The sequence below is a fragment of the Gallus gallus genome, chromosome 3 (assembly GCF_016699485.2).
Source record: "Gallus gallus isolate bGalGal1 chromosome 3, bGalGal1.mat.broiler.GRCg7b, whole genome shotgun sequence".
NCBI lineage: Eukaryota > Metazoa > Chordata > Aves > Galliformes > Phasianidae > Gallus > Gallus gallus.
In genome coordinates, this window is record NC_052534.1 from 36,280,814 (window position 1) to 36,304,028 (window position 23,215).

The following is a 23,215-nucleotide window of genomic DNA, read 5'->3' on the forward strand; positions in this document are numbered from 1 at the left end:
TAGGAAACAATAACATAAGTACAGTTGAACAGAGAGAAAGCATCAGGATTACTCACTCACAAACAAAAGGTAGATCTGTTTTGCTTTATGACTTCACATAACAGAAGCCTAACTTAGCTTGTTCATTACAAACAAGTGCACAACAAAGTTGTAAAACTAAATGACTAATTAATGCAGAGTAACCATGTTATATTTACCCATGTTGATGGCATTCAAATAAAACTACTGCAATGGATAGCATATTTAGTAAAATGACATATTAAGTATTGCATTTTATGTTTTAAGAATATCTACATTCTATTCTTACTACATAAAACCTGAATAACATGACAGAGTGAAACAATGCAATCACTAACTTTCTATATAGTGTACAAAGGTATTTATAAAAGTTTAATGTTTTAGTTAAGGATCTAATCCAAAAGATAAATATACAATGGCAACCAGGAAAAGGTTAAGAAAAGTCAATTTGTTGTGCTTCTGGGAATTTATACGAAGGCATAAATCCTCTCACCTTTGTGCTAGTCTTTCTCCTCATGAGAAGTTTAGCTTAATGTTTCCTTTTAAATGATCTCAAGAATCCATTACAAGAAATCTAACAAGGTAAAACAAAGAGAAGCAATGAGCTGAGCAAGCTTTTACCTACTTCAGCCTTGACCTGCAGCATCTCTGACACTCAAACCAACCGAAGCAGGAAAGGATAATTACTCTACATTATGCTTTATTACGGAACAGAAATTCAAGGAAAGACTGGGGTAAGACTGACAAATAAATAATAATAATAATAATAAAAATAATTTCTGCCTCACAACAGACTTGATTGCAGGTTTTAAGGGCAGAAGATTCAGTACATTAATTTACTCAGTCAGCAAAACTCTCCAATGGCAACAAAAAGGACAATGACAAGGTTATTAGAATTGCAAATACAAATAAGAGTTGTGTAGCTTACACAGCAGCAACGGTACCTTAGAGAAGTTTGTGCATGAATGACAGCCACTCAAAAACAGAAAAAAGTTTTGCAAAAGGCATGCAATGAAATGTATTGATTGCTCACACTGCTTTAAAACAAACATAATGAGAAGAGGAACCTAGGAGAAATCCATACGAAAATTACAAAGAATGCATGAAGGAAGAACAGCATTTGAATCTGACCAAGGAAAATGAGGAAATGCTTGGAAAGATACACTTCTATTGTTAATGCCATCAAAACCTCTTAACAGATACAAAGATAAAAGAAAAGAGCAGGACATGGAATAGAATACCTTAAGGTCAAGAAACACAGAGGTGCTTTAAAAAAAAAAAAAAATCAAATGGAACATTGTTGAACAGTAGGACTTTTTTCTTAGAACAATATATTTTTAAAAAGGTATACGGCTAAAAATCTGCTTGATCCTATCAGAAATTTCATGCTGGAATCAATTTAAGAAAGTTGTATAAAAATGGACAACTAGAAAGTAAGATGTGAACTTTCGCATGCTAAAGAAGAAAGGGATACAATTTTTCTTCTTAGTTAATGAAAGGCGTGAATAAAGTTATCTGTTACACCTTCCTCCTGAAAACTTGTGAAACACTATATGCAGAATACAATAAATCAAGAAAATGCATAGTTATCATAGTTTCCTTCATGCAGATGTGAAAATGAATTAGATTGTGGATATTTTGTGTTTGAAAATGTGATCATTTTTACGTCTGATTTTAAGAGTAAACTATTCGTTCTAAAAAGGACTACATTAAATAAAAAAGAAAGAACTTAGAATTAAACCAATCTTTGCAATGATGGACTACTTCTCCAGGAAGTACATAGAGGCTACTGTGCCTACATGTTGAAAAACCTTGGATTGATAACATGTGATCCTGCACTCTTTACAGCACAAAAGATAAACTTTTTTTTTCCTTCAAATGAAATATTTGTATTTTATCAAGTGGTAATTGGAAAATGGCAAAGTATTCCAACATACAGTTTAAAGCAAATGATATTTAATATGCAGTCATTGGTATAACAGTACGTAAGAAGAATGCTCAACAGCAGTTACAAAAAAATACCTTCCATAAGCAAATTCAAACTGCTAGATTTCAAATATTTTACAGGATCTGGCCAAGAAATACTCTATCACTCAGATTGCCTATTAATTTAACAACAGGTTTTTAACACCTGTTTAACAACTGAAAAAAAAATAAAGTGTTATAAAATGGAAGTGGGGTAGTTCTTTTCAAATGAATTGATCTTTACATTTTTGCCATGATCTCTGTAGCTAGTATCATTGTTACAGCTTGAGTCCTAATAAGATTTGTGATTTCCCAATAATATTGTGAAAAAAAAAAAAAACAAATTAAGGACTGTCTGTGGACCACTGACTATTGCTACTCCTTTTCTAAGTACAAATATTGTGGCTACAAAAATTTAGTCAACTTTCTGTAGCAGCTCCACTGGAACTAAATGTCATAAGAATCAGTCAATTGCTTACTTCTTGAGAGCTTCTAACCAGCCTTTTCTGATAACAAAAACTATAAATATTAACAAATTTAAATGATTGGTTGAATTCTGATTATTAATATTGGTTAGGTTGAATGTAATGCCAAATGAATGAAAATATTTGCTTATTTCAAGGTGCACGTAAACTTGCTTATAATGCTAACAAACTAGCACTAAAGACTCTGTAGAAGTATCTGAAAAAGTTTCTGAAGAAGTAAAACAGCAAGCAAAACATAAATATAATGGCAAATAATGACATTTGGAGAAAATTTCTCTGTACTTAGAAATCTTAGACCAACCAAATTTGCACAGTAAGAATCTTCCACTCTCAAAGCTTTCTTCAGTACTTTAAACAACACTTTGCCCAGCTGGATGTCATTTTAAAACAATAATCATAGAATGATCAAATGGTTTGGGGTGGAAGGACTCCTAAATATCATCTACAATGACTGCTCCAAAAGTAATGCCTCCTATTTATTATGTTGGCCCATGACATCGAAGGCAGATGGTGGTGGTATGGCAGGAGAGGCTGAACTTTCCCAACAACATTCCATTACACTTTAGCTGCGTGACAGATGGCAGCAGACACGCAGTGTGACAAAATGGCGTCTAACATAGAACCTCATGTGAAACAAAGGTGTGTCACTGAATTCTTCCATGCAGGAAACACTGCATTCATTGATATTTGTGGATGCTTGCTGAAGGTTTCTGGAGACTAAACAGCGTATGTGAGCACAGTGAGGTAGTAGGTGGTTCATTTCAGTAGTGATGACAGTGATGTGGAAGACGAGCCACGTTCTGGAGGGCCATGCAGAGTTTTGAATGTGGCATGCAGGCTGTTGTTTATTGCTGGCAAAAATGCACAGCTAATGGTGGTGATAACACTGAAAAATAATGTTTTGTAGCTGAGGATTTCCCCTGTCAAATAGTCTTATTGTATTCTTTGTATCTTTTGTAGTTTCCATGGAAATAAATAGGAGGCATTTACTTTCAGAGCAACATACATAATTCCAACCCTCTCCCATGGCCTTCTGGGTTGCAAGTGCACTGCTGGCTCACGCCCAGCTTTTAATCAACCAGGATCTCCAAGTCTTTCTCTGCAGGGCTGCTCTAATTGAGTTCTTTGCCTAGTCTGGGCACATATCTGGGTTTGCCCTGACTCAAGTGCAACCTCATTCAACCTTGTTGAACCTCACTAAGTTCTCATGGGCCGACTTTTCAAACCTCAAGGTCTTCCTATTGTGTCAACTGCACCACTCATCTTGTTGTCATCAAACTTGCCAAGGGTGTACTAGATCCACTGCCTATGTCACCAATAAAGATGTTGAAGAGCACTGGTCCCAAGACAGACTCCTGGGGAACACCACTCCTGATCAGCCTCCACCTAGACACAGAGCCATTTGACCACAACCCTCTGGCTATAACCATCCAATCCACCAAGTAGTGCATCCTTCAAATCTGTATTTCTCCAATTTAGGGATAAGAATGTGGTACAGAACCATGCCGAAGGCCTTGAACAGGTTGCTGACATCAGTTGCCCTTCCTTTGTCCGCTGATGCCATCACTCCATCAAATAAATGTTGGCTTAAAAAAAACCCAACAAAGTATGGGCTGATTACAACTGACAAAGTACAGAGTTCTGAGAGTAAGACATCTGGTTCCTGAGACTGACCCACTCATTTAGATTAAAAATAAATAGAAGATTATGAAAAAAATGGTCCCTGATTCAATAAAGTACTCAAATACATCTAGCTTTACATATTCAAGTTCTGCTACCAAAGTCAATGGAATTACTCACTTAAAAAAATATCTGGATGCTGAGAGACAATGCCAAAGGAGAGACTGCAAGGGACTTCAGGGAGATAGTCTGAAAGGAGGGGAGAAGGTGATCAGGTAGCTTTTGCTCCAACAGCAGTCTCACAAACCTCCCTGGTCCAGGAAATAAGCACAATTAAGAAATTTGTTACTGCCTTGTTTTCCTGTTTTTAGATGAGCAGTGAACCTAGCCAGTTCAATGATCACTTCCAGCATCACCTTACAAACAGGTTAAGCAGCCCCACTGAAAGATAAACAGCAGCAGAGGTTTGAGAAAGAACAGCTGGAAAGCTGTTAAGCAAGTTCAAGAAATGCTCCCTATGGAGAACCAACTAGTAGCAGACACTCATTTTGTGCATTTTTCAGGATACATCAAAACCAAGATTTAGTAACAATGGATATTTCTTGCATAGATTTTTCTCCTTAGAAACATCTGTATGAAGAGCTTCAAAGAAAATTTAAGTATTACCAGTTGGCTAAGGTAAGATTAAAACCACAAAAAAAAAAAAAAAAAAGTGTTAAAATAAGCTTACCAGAAAAATAAATTTGCTAGGAATGAAATTAGCTTGAATGGCACTGTGAAGCTATTTAAGGTTGCAGAATAAATCATTATTATTACGGTTCCTAATGTGCTAACATTTCTCCATACTGAAAGATTTTTTTCTTTTTTAAGACCCCACAAAATAAGAACATTTTAAACTACTTTATTCATTTATGTATTAGAGTAATAAATATTCTTTGATACTCCCAATATTTTTCATTTCTATTTATTAAACATATTTGAAAACATTAAATGTTACTGAAAATTAACTAAAATATTATGCTAAGTTCTCTTATGGAAATCACAATTCAAGGGATTTGAAACAAATCTCAAGAAACAATCAAACTTTTTGTTGAACTGCAAGGTAGTTCCTTCTTTGAATATGTTCCCAAAATTATCTTGAATTAGGTAGATCTGAAACAAGTTTTCACTTTTACACCTGAACTTCAGAGTGAAGTTGAAACTTGTCATTAAAATACAGCAGAAGAAACTGGACAGGTGGTCATGAATTCTTTCAGGGAAAATATTTAAGCAGCTCATGAGATCATAGCAGCAGAAACAAAAACAGCAAAAAGGGAAAAAAATCTCAAGAAAAACATCAAATTGTCTTATATTATTTTCAACAACTGAAATGAAATTAGCTGGAAACAAAAACATTGACTCATCAAATTGATGTCAAACAGGACTATCACTTTCAATTCCCTTAATCTACAAAGAGAAACTTCAGCAATTCAAATTTTACTGTTTTACTGATTTAGTTCATTCTGTTATAATTTGCAAGTGGTAGATTGTATAGGTATAGAAATGCTCTTTTCTTCACTTACACAGCTCATTCAGTTACTGGCTATCATTTTGTATTGCAACAAATTAAAATTATGACAAGTATTAACGTAATATAAATTAATTCATTTAATTGAATGCCTTCATTTATATTGTTTTATTAAATAAAGATTGAAAAAGAAAAATCTTTGTTGGCAATTAAAATTACTTACTCTGATAATTAAAGGGTTTATGAGTCTCTCAGTACCCAGGTTTCAGGTAGCCTAAGTAGTAGTTTTAAATAAGTGAAAATAGGTACTTTCTTCATTTGGGCACTTAGGTTCCTTGTCTTGAGTATCCTCCACTCATTTCTGAATTGTATTTAATGAAATATTTAATACATATATTTTTCCCTCAGTTTATCTTTTAAAAAAAGGAACTTTTCATTAAGTTGATCATTAATGAACTTAAAAAAAAATACATGACAAGATTGAAACGAAAGCACTAAACAGGTTCCATTTCATCACTAAGTAAATAAGCAGCAAAGATGTTGACCCAGCCTACTTGTTGATAACTACTGAAATGACATAATTGCTTTCCTTCAGTCAAACTAAACAAAGGAGGAGAAACAAGGAAAGAACTGATTAATTGAAAGGAAGTTAAAAGAAAAGCTATAAGCACAAATATCACTATGTATACCATGCCATTCTGTGGTTTTGTGGTTTTTTCTCCACTGATCATATTTTATAGATTTGCTTCCAGTACCTTTTGGTCAATTTAACTCTGATTCTCAATCCTTTGGAATTTAGTATGAGTATTTGATATTTAATATTCATCTATAGGAAAAAAAAAATGACAATTTTCAAAGTGACAACTTGCCACTCTGATCATCACTATGTGTTCTCTCATTTACTGGTCAGTTGGCTAAGAGATTGAGTCAATGAGCTTGCAAGCACTGTCAAATCAAATACAAACCAATCCCCTTTCTTACACAATTATAGGGGAGATTCTAAAGCAAGAGAGAAGTCAACTTTTTAGAAAGGTAGGCAGTGACAGGACAAGGGAAAATTATTTTAAATTAAAGGAGGAAACATTTATATTAGATACCAGGGAGAAGTTGAAGGTTTTTTGTTTGTTTGTGGTTTTTGTTTTTGTTTGTTTGTTTGTTTTTTTGGGGGGGAGAGGGAGTTGCTTTTTGTTTTTGTTTTTAAAGAGGGTGTTGAGGTGCTGGAACAGGCTTCCCAAAGACTTTGTGGATGTACTGTCCCTGAAGGTGTGCAAGGCCAGGCTGGCTGGGGGCATGGGCAACCTGATCTAGTACTTGATCTAATGGTTGGCAAGTCTGCCCAAAGCAGGGAAGCTGGAACTAGATAATCTTTGAAGTCCGTTCCAAACCAAGCCATTATATGATTCTTTATGCTGTGCAATCATGTAGCTTCATGCTACATGATTGCACAGCTTAACAAATCCCTATGGATGTCTTCATGTAGTATGCACATTCTGATATCTATCAAGTTAATGCTGCTGTCTTTCCTAAAAACTGCAAATGATTCCATTTAACGAACTGTCTGTCTATTAAAACAAGGAAGTTGAAAGATGTTTGGATCTTGCTCACACCTTGCTCTGTTGTTCTGCATTTTATGAAGAATAGAAATCTTTAGTAAAGAAACTGAAAATATATTTTGAAAGGCAAAAATAATTGCTGAGTTGCACAATTTCTCAGAAAGCACTGGAATGTTTTCAGAGTACCAGAAAATCCAAGACTTCACAGTGTGATAGTTCAGATTTTGTACAAATGAGTAAAACAACATCTTCTACAAATATGGTTGTTGATCTCTTGGAGTTAATATTTACACATACCTTTCCAACTCTATTCAGAAATACAACAATATTTCTCTACCTGACTGCCTGTGACACACAAACCCAGTATTTGCTGCCCCAGGTAGGCTGCAGATCCTTTTCCCCAGGCAGCAGCCCTGCCTACCAGCCACTCAGATTCAGATGTCTGGGGTCAAGCAGTAATCTGGGGCATGGAACCAATGATGGCTGAAAACAGCTCTGTGAAAACTATTCTTAGCCCCCAGCTCTACCTTAGCACAGTTCACTGCACAGTGTTACAAAGCCATTCTGTGGTACAGCTGAGGGAACTGTGCACAGGGATGAGTAGTGTAAGGCACTGGGGAGATGCTTCGAGGAACAATCCTTAAACCTGCCCTAGTTTACCTAGGTTTGAACATAGACCCAAAATCTGCAGTGTTGGAGGACTTAAGACTCTTCAACTGAGCAGAATCAAACTGCTTATATGTCAAAAACATCACATACACTACAACTACTCAGGAAAATTCAATGACTAATACGGACATAACTCAGCTCCAATTAAAAGTGGACAGGGACTTTTCCACTGGTACTAGATTTATGTAATCATGCTGGTCTCATCAGTCTAATGGGCTTCTGTCACTTATGAATTTAAGAGAAGATTTCAATATCGAAAAAGCTTATTTTTTTCCCAATTTTGTAATTTCACATCTTAATCTGAGAGCAAGAAAAACATGGCTGAAAGGTGTTTATATTGTTAATACAGATCTGTCAGAAGAAAAATAACAGAACTAAAGATTTTTCACAGAAAGACTGATGCTGGGAGGGGCACCTCTGAAGACTGCCTAGTTCAACTGCAAGTGCAGCATAGGCAGATAAGGCAGGTATTCAGGTCCATGTCCAGTTGCATTTTGAATAGTTCCAAGGAGGATGACTCCACAGCCTCCCAGGACAACCTGTTTCTGTCAGTGTGGTGAAACACAGAAAGGGTTTTCTTGTGTTTAGATGGAATCTCGTGCATTTCAGATTGTGCCCATTGCTTCTTGCTTTGTCGATGGGAAGCACTAAAGAGAGCCTGACTCCCTCTTTGTTGCCTACCAGCAGGTATTATTTATGCACATTAATTCATTCCTTCCCAAGTCCCCTCTCTTCTCCAGGCTGAACAATCCCAGCTCTCTCAGCCTCTCCTCATAGGAGAGATGGTCCAGTGATTCTAGACCTCATCTAAGACCTCATCTTAGTGGTTCTATGCTGAACTTGTTCCAGTATGTCCACATCTCTCTTCAACCAGAGAACCCAAGGCTGGTCTCAGCACTGCAGATATACCTCATCTGTGCCAAGTAGAAAGGAAGGATCAACTCCCTCCCTGCAACCCAAGGGATGATTTTCTCATATTCTTTTAAATTCAGACTGCAACTTAAGTTCTCTTGGCTCCTTGAGGCAACCCTGAGGGCACAAAAATTCCTATGCTAAAGCAAATAAAAATAACTCTATCTGTGCGATGAATCATGCAGGTCTTAATTCCTGACCTACCGAAATATCTAACTTTTGGCTAATCATTCTCTCTTTCCATTTGAATTAGGCATGGCCCAATTATGCTCCAGGGAAAATTATATGCCAGTGTGATAATTTCTAATGCTACAGGCCAATTGGAACTGTCTCCAGTGGATAAACTGTACATAAATGGAGAAAGGGAGGAGTAATGAGAAAATATAACTCTCTAGCCTGGTGGCTAGATTAGTCCCGTGGGAAATGAGACATCTGGTTCCAGTCCCTGCTCCACTGAATGTTTAATTCTGTATACAGAGCAGCACAACAGAACTTATTTTTGAGTTATTTCTAGTCTGGTTAACAGCGTTCTTTCTCCAGACAAGAGAGCTGCGTGTTGAAGTGTCCTTAGCAGAAAAGGAAGTAGATTTTGTGTCTACTACATCCAGCACGACCTCTCCTATCACTAGGTTAGTGGTTGAGTATATCATCAAAATCACTACATGGCCACTTCATTGTTTCACTGTTTCAGTACATTTATAACTACATATTACTTATACAATACTTATTTTAAAAAACCCTAAGTATTCTACTTTGGATGAATGTCATTTGACATCATTCTTTCAGCACTAATTTTGAAATCTGACTTCCTTTTAATTGGATAGCTTTGCTGTCTTTATAAAGAAGTAATACATGGCTTTGGTAATTCAGTGTAATGAATAACTAATTTGCAGCAAACTTAATACAAAGGATGAACAAACAGAAGTGACTTGTCTTCTTGGACACCATCCTGCTTCCTTCTATCCCACATGCCTCTGAAACACACTTTCCTCTGCAGTGTTTTCCTGAAAGCCTTAGATTATGGCTGATTGGTCCTGATCTTGTTGCATGGTTAAAATCACACCCATATATCTAAGCTTATCATCTGCTAGCAGTTTAAACAAGTAATGGTGATGTTAAAGGAGAGATTTCTCCCATGCACATTAAAACGTAAGTGTTAAAAAAAAAAAGGAGTATACATTGTTGTGTAAGATTAGAAATGTATGATAAGTGCATCAGTCTGATAGTACATTAAGTATGAGGTATAAGAACACTACACCAGGGCACTTGATATAATTAAAAAAAAAGGCATTATGAATTGATCAGACACATCAACAGAAATAAGTTTGGAAAGTTGGTACATAGGATACCGCTTTCAGAAAGGAAGTTTATGTAGTAAAGTACTTCCCAAGTCTGATCCTTTCAGTTTCAAAAATCAACACAGTGAAAATACACATTCCTCCAGCTAAAATGTGTATTTAGGGTAGAGTCCTTAACAAAAAATATAATAATTCAGCTTAAATATTTTTGAAGTGGCCTAAGAGATTCTGGCACCCTAATCCTGTTAAATTTTACATGCATTTGCCACTAAACTCTGAGCATACCATCCACAACTGCAGGGGCAATGCAGCCACTGCAGTTCCTCCTGGCACTTTGTGGATGATAGCACACATGCACCGCACCTTCCTGAAACCAGTTTTGCATGATCAGTTGAGGAGGGGACTTAAGAACAAGTAAAGAAAACATAGGTAAACGTCTAGCCTGAGGATGACAGTGACAACATACAGACCCTCTAGACAAGAAAAGAGGAAAAACTTTCATGTAAAGCCAGACATACAATGACAGGTAAAAACTATCCTTTGAGTAACAAGTCCTCTGAAGTTTCTTGGACACATGCTCACTTTTAATGCTCACTGTTATTTCTTCAACAAGCTGTATTTTTATACACTGCATAATTCAAACAAAGCCAGGATTAAGAGAAACAAGAGTTTATCACCGGTGCAGGCAGGGATTGATGACAGCATTTCAAAGGCTGCTTAAGCCAAAGAGGAAACTTCTTCCTCCAGTACCTCTGCATGCTCTAAACACAGTCCACAATTTGACCTCCCCTGACACCAACGTTAAGCAGCCTTCTCCCCACCACAGCAAACATGCACGGAGGCTGCTTCTGCTGAGATGCAACCTTGAGAGCTGCTTTAAAATTGGTCACGTGAAAACTTTTACAATATCCATCAAGGAATTTTTGTTATTTTTATCTCATCCCTTCACTCATCACCAGGTCCATATCTACCACTTCCCTTTGCATAGGAAAGGAGTATCCAGTACTTCCATGAGCAAACACAAATGCAGGCATATTTTCCCAACTGTAAGTCAAATGCTAACTGAAAGAGACCAATCGGCAGATCTCCACAGTCTCCTGTCACAGCATACAACATTTAATCAAAGTTTAAACAAAGGAAAAAGCTGGTAGTAAAATTGAAATCAGTCCTGAATATGGATATAGACACTGTCCCAAACAACATCCTGGTCTTAAATTGGAGGAAAATGGATTTGATGGATGGACCACTTACTAGAAAAGGAATTAGCTGGATGGTCGTACTCAGAGTTCAGGTCAGTGGTTCAGTGTCCAAGTGGAGACTGGTGATGAGTGGCGTTCCTCAGGGATAGCTGCTGGGACCAGTACTATTTAACTTCTTCATAGGCAACATGGATAGTGGGATTGACCCTCAAAAAGTCTGCAGATTACACCAGGCTGATTGGTGCAGTTGACATATTAGAGGGACCTGCATGAGCTTGAGAGGTGGGACCATGCCAGCCTTGTTGAACTTCGTGAGGTTAAGTGCAAGGTCCTGCAGCTGGGTTGGGGTAACCCCAAGCACAAATACAGGCTCAGTGGAGAATCACTTGAAAGCAGCCCTGAGGAAAAGAATTTGGACACATTAGTTGATGAAAAACTCAATATGAGCTGGCAGTGTGCACTTGCAGGACAGAAGGCCAGTTGCATCCTGTGTTGCATAAAGAAAAGTGTGATGAGCACTACAAGGGAGGTCCCTCTACTCTGCTCTTGTGAAACCCTACCTGAAGTACTGTGTCCATTTCTGGGGCCCCCCAGCAGAAGAAGGACATCAAACTGTTGGAGTGTGACCAAAGGAGGGCCACGAAGATGATCAGAGAGCTGTCCCCTGTGGGGGAAAGGTTGAGAGTTTGGGCTCTTCAGCCTCGAGGAGGCTCCAAGGGCCTCCTAGTACCTGAAGGGGGCCTACAGGGAAACTGGGGAAGGACTTTTTATAAGAGCAGGTAGAAACAGGACAAGGACAAAGGGCTTTAAAACTGGAAGAAGGTAGATTTAGACTAGATATCTGGAAGAAATTCTTTACTGTGAGGGTGTTAAGACACTGGAACACGTTGCCCAGAGTGGTTGTGGATGACCCTACCCTGGAAGTGTTCATGGCCAGGCTGGATGGGGCTTTGAGCAACCTGGTCTAGTGGGAGGTGTCCCTGCCTATAGCAGGGGGGTTGGAACTAGATGATCCTTACGATCCCTTCCAACCCAAGCAATTCTATGATATTCTTACAGATCTATAGTTTTATAAATTTCCACAGCTTAACTGTCTTACTTTTTCAGTCAGTATTAATAAAAGAAAGGAATTACACTAACAAAAGGATAGAAAAATCAGAAGAATGCAGATAGTGACCATCCCCTTGTAATATTTTAGACTACAAAAAAGAATTTGGGTAACCTTCCTAGTAAAAGGCAAGCTTAAAAAATAAAAAATCCCCCCAAAACCACCCTTTGAAAAAGAAAAAAAAAAACACAGAAAATCTACAAAATAAACCAAAAGCAACAAAGAAACAAAACCACAACCACCTGTTTTTTCTTGATATAGAGAAATTAAACTCTGGCAAGTTCACCATCTCACTTGAGCTTAATATTATCTATTGACTCTATAAAACTTTTACAGGTAGTCTGGATGATGAGAACACATCCATTACGTCAGTAAGTGACGTAGCTCTAACTTTTTTGTACATACTGCTTGGATTAGAAAACTCCATTACTAATGCCTACCAAAAGGAAATTTATTTCCTACTATTTTTTTCGGGGTGGGGGGGGGGTGGGGGGGGGAAGTATTTTTCTAGAAAAGAAAAAGAAATAATTAAATGGAATACTTACATGGGCAGAAATTTTGAAAAAGTTAAAGATCATGTCAATGAAATTAACTATATTTAACAATAAAATCTTTCAATTAAGTGATTTTTACACAGAAGAAACTTCAGCAATGCCAAAAAAAATTGTTCTCCACACCTGCATGCCTTAGAATTTTTATTTATTTATTTATTTTTTAAATAGCTTCCTCAGGAGACAACAACTCCCTGGGTAGGACTGGTTTCTGCTTCCCTTTTCTTTTCTTTTTAGCAATAAGAGGCCTCTCTCACCCGAGGGTCCTCATAATTTAGTACACAGGGAGAAGCTGAAAAGCAACAGTAATAAGAGTCTCAGAGGAAATGAATTTGTAATGAATGGAATGCAACACAACCGCAAAATAGGCAGTGTAATTTTAAGCCACAAAAACTTCAGTAAGTATAAGAAATGAATCTTCATATGCAACTATATTTTGATTCCACCCATCCAGCTAGGATGGCTGAAACTGGTCACCATTGGCTATTTTGTCCGAATAACTATGGCAGATATGTAAGAGGATTTATTTAAAAAACAAAAAAAAACTCCATACAGTCTTAACACTGATACAGTAATCAAAACAATCTTTTAACAAGTTTCTAGACAAGGAAGATCTCTAAGTTAGAAATTTTTGCATTGTATTCAGTAATTTGCGTCTTCCTGTGAGCTCCTTATCAGTATTCTCCGTAAGTTTTTGTTCGACTGGAATATAATGGAAGGCTCATTATGAAAGAAGAAAACATAGGATCATAATTTAAGTATAAAGTGGGGGTACTGTTGAAAAGGAGTTTACAAAACTGTGATTTTATTCCGCAGTGCTACCCACCACTTTATGAAAGTAACAAGAAAAACCATGAAAAATAAGATCACCGTTATCTGCTGACAGCGACAGGACCCAAGGGAGTGGCACAGAGCTGTGTCTGGGGAGGGTCAGTTGCGGGTTAGGGACAGGTTCTGCACCAGAGGGCAGTGGGCATGGAACAGGCTGCCGGAGGCAGTGGGCATGGCCCTAAGTGCCAGAGTTCAAGGAGTGTTTAGACAATGCTTTCAGACATAGGATTTGGAATTGGGGAGGTACCACGTTAAGCCAGGAGCTGCATTCCTGACTTGGCGGTGCCTCCCAACTCAGTATATTCTATAATTTTGTGGTAGTATCTGCCACTGCACTATGACTATCCAAAATAACAAACTTGTAAACCAGGAAAAAAAAAAAAAAGAAACCTGCTAAGTGTGGAAGTTACCAACACAACAATACAGACCACTGAGTATAACAGAGTTACAACTTCTTTCATGCTCCTAATATACTGAAAATAAAAATGAATGTTTAATGCCCTTTCAGAAGTTCTGTGCATGCCATTCTAAGCAAGGGAACTTCTAGCAGATAAAAAAAGATGTGTTACGTACAGTTGTTTATTTATTTACTTACCAGAGAAAAAACTGTAAGTCCTGTAAATATTTTCTTTAGACAGTTTATAACTTCAACTCACATTGAATTTGGTGGCTCAGAACACCTGATAGCATGATGGTGGATGCTTTGTCTTCCCCAAGAAGAGAGTCTGCCAAGTAGCATCCCTTTGCTACATCCCACAGTCCAGGCTAGATCTCCTAATGAACAGGAACTGCATCAGGCTGAGCAACTAAAGAAGGCAGGACTCAGAAAAAGAATTAGGTTATCCTGTGTTATATCAAACACATTTTAGTTAGAATAGAAAGAGGAAGTCCTTAACTCCAAATACTTAAATCAAGATAATTCAATTCTATCAGCTTTATTGTTAATATGAAATGAAACTATATTTGCAGATTCATTTTGTTGCATTTGGGTTCTTGGATGTTTGTGTTGTTGTTGTTGTTGTTTGTTTTGTTTAAAAGGAACAGATGATCACAAAAGTGTGATCATTTTTTATTACAGGTCACTTTATTACAGATTATCTATACCTCTTAAGCAAAATGTTATAAAAAACAAATGGACTGGACTGATGTTCCATGGCCTCTGTACCTGGCGTACAGACAAATTTTGCTCCTTTATCTAAATAGAAAAAATTCTTTCCTGTGCTCAACCATTAATTTCAGACCTGTAAGTTTTTCTGGGACTAGAAGTTCAGACCCTGCTTTTTCCTCACAGATTATCTATCACCACCAGTAACAATTCTATTACAAGCCACATCATTCACCTAGCTGCTAAGAATAAACTCACTGATTTTTATAACAGAACATTTGTACACCAGAAGTTCAAACAGTCAAAGCATTGTGTAAGATTGCATTCGCTACTTTTAATTTCATTTTGTGGGTGCTCATCTGTTACTGCAGGACAGAGATATATTTTTAAAAAGTTATTCAATATTGTTTGCAATAGCACTGAATTCTAAACACAATATTTAATATTTGTCTATCCAGCATAGGAACAAGAAGATAAGACTGACTTTCATCTATTTTATTTTTAGATGGTAGATTTGATGATGCCCTAACAGCAGCCTTAACGTAACCACTTCCAAGCAAATATGCTTAAAAATATTAATGTCTTTCAGTTTGCAGAGAGAGAGTAAATCATACTGTCATGAGATCCCTTAATTTATTTGTATAGCAGAATTGTAAATGCAGCAGAAAACAGCTTACTGTAATGTAAACAAAGCCTTGCATGAAGCGCTAACAGGACAAGTTTATTTAATATAACGTACTACACTAACTCATCATTGCTACCTTTCAGTTTATACTTCTATGGTAACAAACTGTTACAATAAACAGAACCCTTGCATTAAAATCTAATACGAAGTTGCAATGCTGATCTTCCTCAAACCTAACATATTCTTTAGCTCCGAACTCTTCACCTTCTAGTCTTAGTTACTAAAATTAGAATTCTGTTATTACAAATAATAATGTAGTTTATTCATATTAATAGTCCAGTTTAGTCAATTTCTAGAAGTCAATTAACCAGAGATTCTATTTGTTTGTTCACTTTTGAAAATGGATTGGCTAAAGTTTAGTGAAATTTGACTACCACTACATGTTGTGAAATCTATATAAAAGCACAGAAATCTTCCAATAATTATTCAAGTTTTTATATCCATATAGATTTATATGCGCAGGGTACGTTCAGGCATCCTAAAGTTAAGGTCAACTCTGATATTTTAAATAAAACCCATGCAGAAGGTCCAACATAACTATACATTTCTATGCCAAAAATTGTGGCCATTCATCATTTTGTCCTTCAGGTCCTCATTTATAAAAATGCAAAAAATGCAGAAGCATCCTACTGACCTGCAGTTTGTGATCCTTTGGAAATAAAGTAGGAAATAAAACTAGTTAAAATCTCAGGCAAAAATAGCAAGAAAGGATCACAGTAGCTGATGTCAGACTAGCTCCAGGAACTCAGAATATCTGAATAACTACTGGAACAACCAGTGTCTAGAGTCAACGATAGCAACCCGCCCCCTGGCACTCTGAATCCCTGAGGAATCAGCACAAATTCAAATTCATCCAAAGGGAAAAGAAATAAAATTAAGTCTTCAGTCTGTGGAAACATTCTATTAAATAAATGAGGCAAAGAAGAAGGAGAAAGGCTCCAGAAGGGGAGGCCTGAGGACACGTGACTACTTTCTCCTCACACGAGGACAGAGCAGAATAAGGGATGGCCAAGGGATGGATATCTCACCTCCCTCACAGGTGCTGCATGGACTTCAGACTCTTCTTTCCTCACTCACTTTTAGCCACAGGAGAAGCATTTCCACACTAGATGAAGCAAGAGTCTTCAAAGTGAAGAGATGGGGACTGGCTCATGGCTGTTCCTTTTTGCCAGGCTCTGCTTTTGCACCACACATTGCCTACCTGCCAGACATACACCAGCAAGGCACAGGCCCTCCAAAGGGCTCCATGCTCTGAAGGTAAGTCACTTGCTGGCTACCAGGGCAGAGCATGTCAATGTCATGATGAAGCAGCGTCACCGACCAGCTGCCATGCCAGGCCTGCTGGCTATGCTCAACTCCATGCATGTGCAGATACCCCAACCAACTGTCCCTGTTGGGAACTTGAGCCTGGAAAAAAGGGAGCTGTTAAATTATATCAAGTTAACTCTCAAAATGTGATAGTCTTCTAATGAGTACATAATTTCTTTTGGGCAGAAAGAATATACACATCTCTCATGCCTCACTTTTGCCCATAGTTTCTTTTTTTTTTTTTTTTTTTATCTCATTATTTAAAGTCAGTCAGGTTTGGTATTTTCCAGGGATTTATTTTCCCCAGTATATTACTTCAGAAAGAGCTGCAAAACTGTAGTAAAAGATTAGACTAAAGTAGCCAGTCGGTAGTGGTGTATATTTTCTGCTTATGAGAAATAAACATCTCCTAACTTTATATTGAATATTTAATGGAAGTGTTGACTGCTAACTTAAAGATGAGTGTAAGAATTCTCTCTACTGCACAGCATGTACAGGATAGATAGGTCTTTTCTTGGGGAACCCATCCTTGATACAAACAGTCCCCATGTTTCTCAGTTCATTCAGACTCTCTGAAGACAGCTACATAATTCACTCGAGGCATTACCAGGAAAAAGCAGAGATGAGGTTAAATTTTTACCTCACAGCAACGTGGGTCTTAGGCTCTCTAGAAATTAGCTAGGCGCTACTGAGCTTGATGTTACAAAGAACTATATAATTTTCTCAATTCTCAGGAACTTTGAACCAGAACAGTTCACCATCTGCTGTGGAGAGACTAATGTACAATAGGTATTATGGTATGGTTTCAGTTTGAAGTACACATGACATTCATCAGTCCCTGCCCATTCCTGTATAAACAGCTTCAAAGGAACAAGAAGTTTTCTTGCCTCATCTCTTTCAGTGAGAGTTATAGCAATTGCAGGAGATCTGGCGAGAACCAGAAAATTGCAGTCATCCTTTAGAATTACTTAAAACTCAGAGTAGTTCAGCTACGTTCAAAAAGAAGGCAGCCTCTACAGAGCTGAAAAAAAGTTCAGTATTAAGAGTCAACAGAAGGGCCTCATAGCTGTAGTCTCATGTGATGAACAAGCTCTGCTACAGCCCTCAAAGCACAGTTCAGCATCATGTTAGGAATTATCAGTGGAGTTGCAGTAAACTAGTTTTAAAAGTTAATACTCCCTAAAGTGTTCCATAGTATCCCAGTACACTTTTGTTTGTTTGCTTTTTCCCTATCCTTAACAATGAACATTCAACTGGCATTGTGCAGTCCCCACGGAGAAATGCAAAAAACACCATGCACGTTCAATATTCATTCCCCTGTAGCCAGAGAACAACAGAGCTGCCCTGGCTCAAAATATAGCAGATCACCACATAAAGAGGTCAAACTTTTTAAATGGACGCTGGGACTAGAGGGAAATTACAGATATACTTACACCCTACCAAAGAATAAATTAGGAGCTGAACATGCAGAATAGCAATGGCAAAGCACATTCTCTTACTCCTCAGTACATAGAGTTACCATGGTTGTAAAGAAGGATGTTTTCCTTCAGTGGTCAAATGCATTTGGACTCCGATGTCTTTTCAGATTTTTTTTTTTTTGTATTATTATTATTATTATTATTATTATTTAGAGAAAGGGCAAAATTAGAGCTTTGTGGGTTTGGGGGGGGGGGTGCCTTTTTTTTTTTTTTTAAGTGTTTCATGAAGAAAGGAAAGCATATAAGTTTTGCTCCTTTTGCTCCTGTATTAAAACTATAGCCACAAATAGGCAAGCCTATCTGCAGTAGGACCCAATATCTGAATATGGACTGAAATTATCAGATATTTGCCAGCATTTACAGAACATTTTGCAGATGCTGTGGTAAACCATTTTTTGACATGCAGTTTAAGACCAAGCTACGCTAATCTAAAAAACAGTCCCAGGAAGGTAATAAAGGTGTTTGTTTTGACCAAAAATCTTGTTAAAATGCCCTCCCAAGGAAGAGAGATCATTGCCCTTCCACTGCCACATAAAAGTCTTAAGTTTTCCATAAACATTGGATTACAAAGAAATCACTCCTGCAAAGAGTGCAAACTGTTCACAGTCATGTGAGGGCAGCTCCAAGAGCACACGCAGAAAGCAGCACCTCCAGGACATCATCCTTCCACCACTACACAGCTTTTGTTACCCTGCAGCCTCAAAGGCCACCCTCATGTAGGCTCCATAACAGGCAGAGCAGCACCTGAGGCTGGTACTGCAGCACTGCAGGCACAAGCATCCCTCCTAGGGGAAGTGAGAGACCCCTCTCCTCTTGTACCATCTTGTATTTGAGGTTTTTGGCATTAAATGGGTCACATACCAGCACTGTGCACGTCTGTCTCCGTTACAAGTCTAATAGAGTTACTGAACTAGGCAATTCACAGAAACTCAAATTAGAAGAAGAAAGTAATGACTTTAACTAAGTACTTCTTCCCAAATCATACCAGAAATCAAGAAATTATGCAATATACTTCACAACCATATCTCAGCTTTCAGTCCTGATTTAAAGTGTAATAATAACACAGTTAAAGCTATAATAAACACATAATGGCTTTGGTATAAGTCAGCTATGCATAGGCGTCACAGAGATCACTTGTACAGCAGAGTGCCAGGGAGTCACTTTTATAAGTACAGTGACAGTAAATGTATTTTCTTAAACAGTCAATACCAAAGACTCATCACTATGAATACAAGATAACCTCCTTTGTTAGTCACATGAACTGTTTTAAGCAGACATCAACAGGAGGCTGGATTTCTAAAGGCCTTAAAATGTAAAAGGCCTTTCTAAATACCTTAAAAGTATATATCTTATCACTTATTCAAACGCATACCAAAAGTATAACCAAGATGTATGATCAAAGGGAAAGATTGATCACTAAAAGGAACAGCAAGATTACTACTGACCACAGCTGTTTCCATACATCTTGCCTGTTATGACATGAAGGAAAGAAGGCTATTATTGGAAATAGCTTATAAAATGAAAAAAAGTACAGCCTTAATGGATGAAAACCTGTACCTTAGAGCTTAAAATTTTTATTAGGTTGGTCTTTTCTACCCTTCTTTCATCTATGGTTACAAATCTAAAGAAAAGGCTCCTGTGTTATATTAAAGTACTGACTTGGGAACGATCATTCCCAAATTGTAGTTCCAGCACTGATACTCACATGCTGCAGCAGGGCAATTCAATTAACCTTCCTCTGCATTTGCTTACCTTCCTGTGTAATAGGGATAATATCTGCAGAAAAGAGCTCTATAAAGCTTAATGTTCATAAAGCTCCCAAGCTGAAATGGAAATGTACCATACAAAATAAAACATGCACAAATAAAAAGTGGATAAATAAGTCACCTTATACTAAAGATAGTTGAAAAATAAGCTACAATTGAACAGTTACACACCAGAGAATGCTGCTTTATCAAAATTGATCTGCTTCACAAAAAAAAAAAAAAAAGGACATTCTCTGTGTTGGCACTTCATTTCAAATTATTTATTTATTCATTTTTTACATTTTTAAAGTGTGGGGTGGATTCATTTGCAATTGGAATGAAAAAGCATTTTAAGAAGTGCTCCACAGAATGACTTTTTTTTTATGTTTTTTTTTTTTTTTTTTTCCAGAATGTGGATACGTGTTGCATACTTTGGAAATGTTAAGAGTACCACGTAACCTGAATTCACCTTAGATACTAGATTTCTTCTGTCTCTTGCCTTCTCAGTGAATACGTATGAAAAGAAGCCCTTTGAAGAATAAAACTGCAACAAGAAGTTCTACTGTTCTCCCCCCCCCCAGTTAACTTTATATCTACAGTTACAAAGTAAACTGGGGGCAAAACAGTGCAGGCCCCAGAAGTCCTTAACAAGTTATACGCAGCGATTACCTCAGACTTCTGCAACCTATCATGATTTTTTTTTTTTTAACTGAATTAAGCACAACTATCTCACCCTGAAATACACTTATAAAAGTGTCATGACATACTGCTCTGCATCAGAGCTCTCCTTCATAGGAGGTACCCTATTTAAACAAGGTTTTAAACAATATTTTTTTCCTATGGTTTAGGGTAAATATTAATGAGGTTGTTAGGCCACGACCAGCAAGTGAACTGGATGAAATTCAAATACATAGGTTGATAAGAACAGCTCTCAAACATCCCACTAGCCTCTAAGCCCCTGCAACTTTTAGTTTTTCAAAAGCTGTCTTAAATTCCCAGACTCCGATTCTGTATGTGTCTGAGTTGTACTTGTAGGATAAGTCCAGTGTCATAACTCCATTCAGATCTTCAAACTCTGCCCCAAACCAAGCCCTCCCACTACCCTACAGGCATTCACATATAATTTAAAAAGTGGGGATTGCACCCCCATCAGCTGCCCCTTGGGCAATAGCTTGCTGGCCAGGAGTGCTTTTGCACTACTGTAGGATCTCTCATACAAAGGTAAGTATTAAAGTTTCCTGTTCTCCATTACATAAGTACTCTGGTGTTCAATCAAATGATAGCCTGATTACCCAAGTCTTACTCTCAACATTTCAACAGCTGCTGCCATCAATGGTTTCAGTTTTGTGAGGATGCTTTTTTCTTTTAGTTGCAAAACCTGGAGAATACAGAAAGCTCCAATTGATTGTTGTAAAGTAGCATAGAAAACACACCCACATATTTTCAGCTATTCAACCATTGCTTGCATACTATAAACGCATAAGATTTGGCAATACAAGACAGTCAAATTCTCTCTCATAAAGAAAATTAATTAAAACTGATTTAAATTAGACCTGTGGAAATGCTGGCGCACATTTGTCTGCATATAGTTTCAGATTATATTTAGTCGAACAACATACGTTTTAAACCATACAAAAGCAAAAGATTTGAAAACTGAAACTTAGCACAAGTTTCCTTGAAGGCATAAACAAACCAAACTATCTAAATCAAGCAGACAAAGCTTTATTTTTTAACTAATCAAAATCTGTGACACAAGATCAGCATCCATATGCTCCCCAAGGAAGAAACACTATGTGATAGAGTTTAAAAAATATATCTACAGTCAGACACGACTGGCCAGTGATTCCAAAAGATCTCTAATCCATATTTGCTATATTGAAGCTTCTTCAGCTGATGCATGTCAGTTAAATTGACAGTCTTCAACCAGGTTCACACCTTCAACTTCCTCCAAATTCAAGAAAAAAAAAGTGCTGCTCAGATGAACTATGGTAACATAGCACTTCAGACAAATGTTTGGGTCAAAGGAAGCATAACAAAATCTGGCTTATAAACAGCAAATTATTTGTTTAGTCAACGTTGTTATTTTGCCATTTCCTCAAGTAGATCAGAAGATCAAGAAGAAAATAAAAATTCCTCACTCTAGTCATGAAGTGTTACTGGCCAGAAGGTGTTAGCTGTTAGATATTACTAGTAATCACTACCAGTAAAGGATTAAGTGTATCATAGAATGGTCTGGGTTGAAAAGGACCACAGTGATCATCGAGTTTCAACCCCTTTGCTACACGCAGGGTATCCAACCACCAGACCAGGCTGCCCAAAGCCACATCCAGCCTGGCTTTGAATGCCTCCAGGGACTGGGCATCCACAACCACCTTGGGCAACCTGTTCCTTCAGTCAATTTTTAAATCAGTACTAAGATGCTACCTGCAGGTCTACTTTCTAACCTGCTCTCTTCCACAATATCCAAACTGACTTGCAACCGTATTCCCTGAGAAGCAGCTTGGATTCCTCTACCAGTCACCAACAGCAGAACATCTAAGCTTTTCTACTAAGCTATGGTAAAATTTCATTGAAACAGCACGGAGAGAAGTCAATATCTTACTTCTGGTGACTTCTACCAGTGATTTTTTTAGTATGTATCCAACATAGCCAATACTCAACAGGCTATGCTGTTCTATCCTAACATGGATGCATGCTTGTGAAGATCTGCCAATGCTGAATATCATCCAGCTCTACAGTAAATGAAAATCTCAGTCTGACAAAATTGACTCAGTCTGACTCTGTGCTTCACACTGGAGCTGTGTAACAACATTTACTGAATTAGTTATGTCATTTATGACTCTGTAGATGTATTCCTAGCTTATTATCTTATATACTTCTACTAAGTGGTAACAAGGGGCAACAGCAAGATGAACCCCTGGTATGTAGCTGATAAAACCAATACGTAAACCAATAGCAAGAATGACCTGGGGAAGGAAGGAAGAGGTCCCTGTGTGTTTCTGCATGTGGGGAGGGATGTGGCATCCAGGCAACCTCTGTACAACAGCACAGCAGGGATCAGCTCTGGAAGACCTTCATGTGCACCTCTTCCTGCTCACAACACAATCCTAAAGCATTCTCATTTGCCTTCTGTAGTAAAGGAGAAGATATTTACTATTTTTTCTGCCTGTCTGCCTTT

At 37.6% G+C, this 23,215-nt stretch overlaps 1 protein-coding gene across 8 annotated transcripts in view; it reads right to left on the bottom strand.

The window, feature by feature from the left end:
• CHRM3 (cholinergic receptor muscarinic 3) overlaps positions 1 to 23,215 on the bottom strand; it is a 259,107-nt gene that overhangs the window by 209,185 nt on the left and 26,707 nt on the right. Inside the window, exons 1-3 of one of the 8 annotated variants that reach the window (XM_046938560.1) lie at positions 16,535 to 18,998; positions 14,312 to 14,490; positions 11,279 to 11,624 (exon numbers count right to left, since the gene is read on the bottom strand). The exons of 6 other annotated variants lie outside the window; for them this stretch is intronic. The gene's annotated coding sequence lies outside the window, so the exon portion shown is untranslated. Of the gene's footprint in view, positions 1 to 11,278; positions 11,625 to 14,311; positions 14,491 to 16,534; positions 18,999 to 23,215 lie in introns of those variants that run through there. One more of the 8 variants, XM_046938559.1, reaches the window with a different exon arrangement.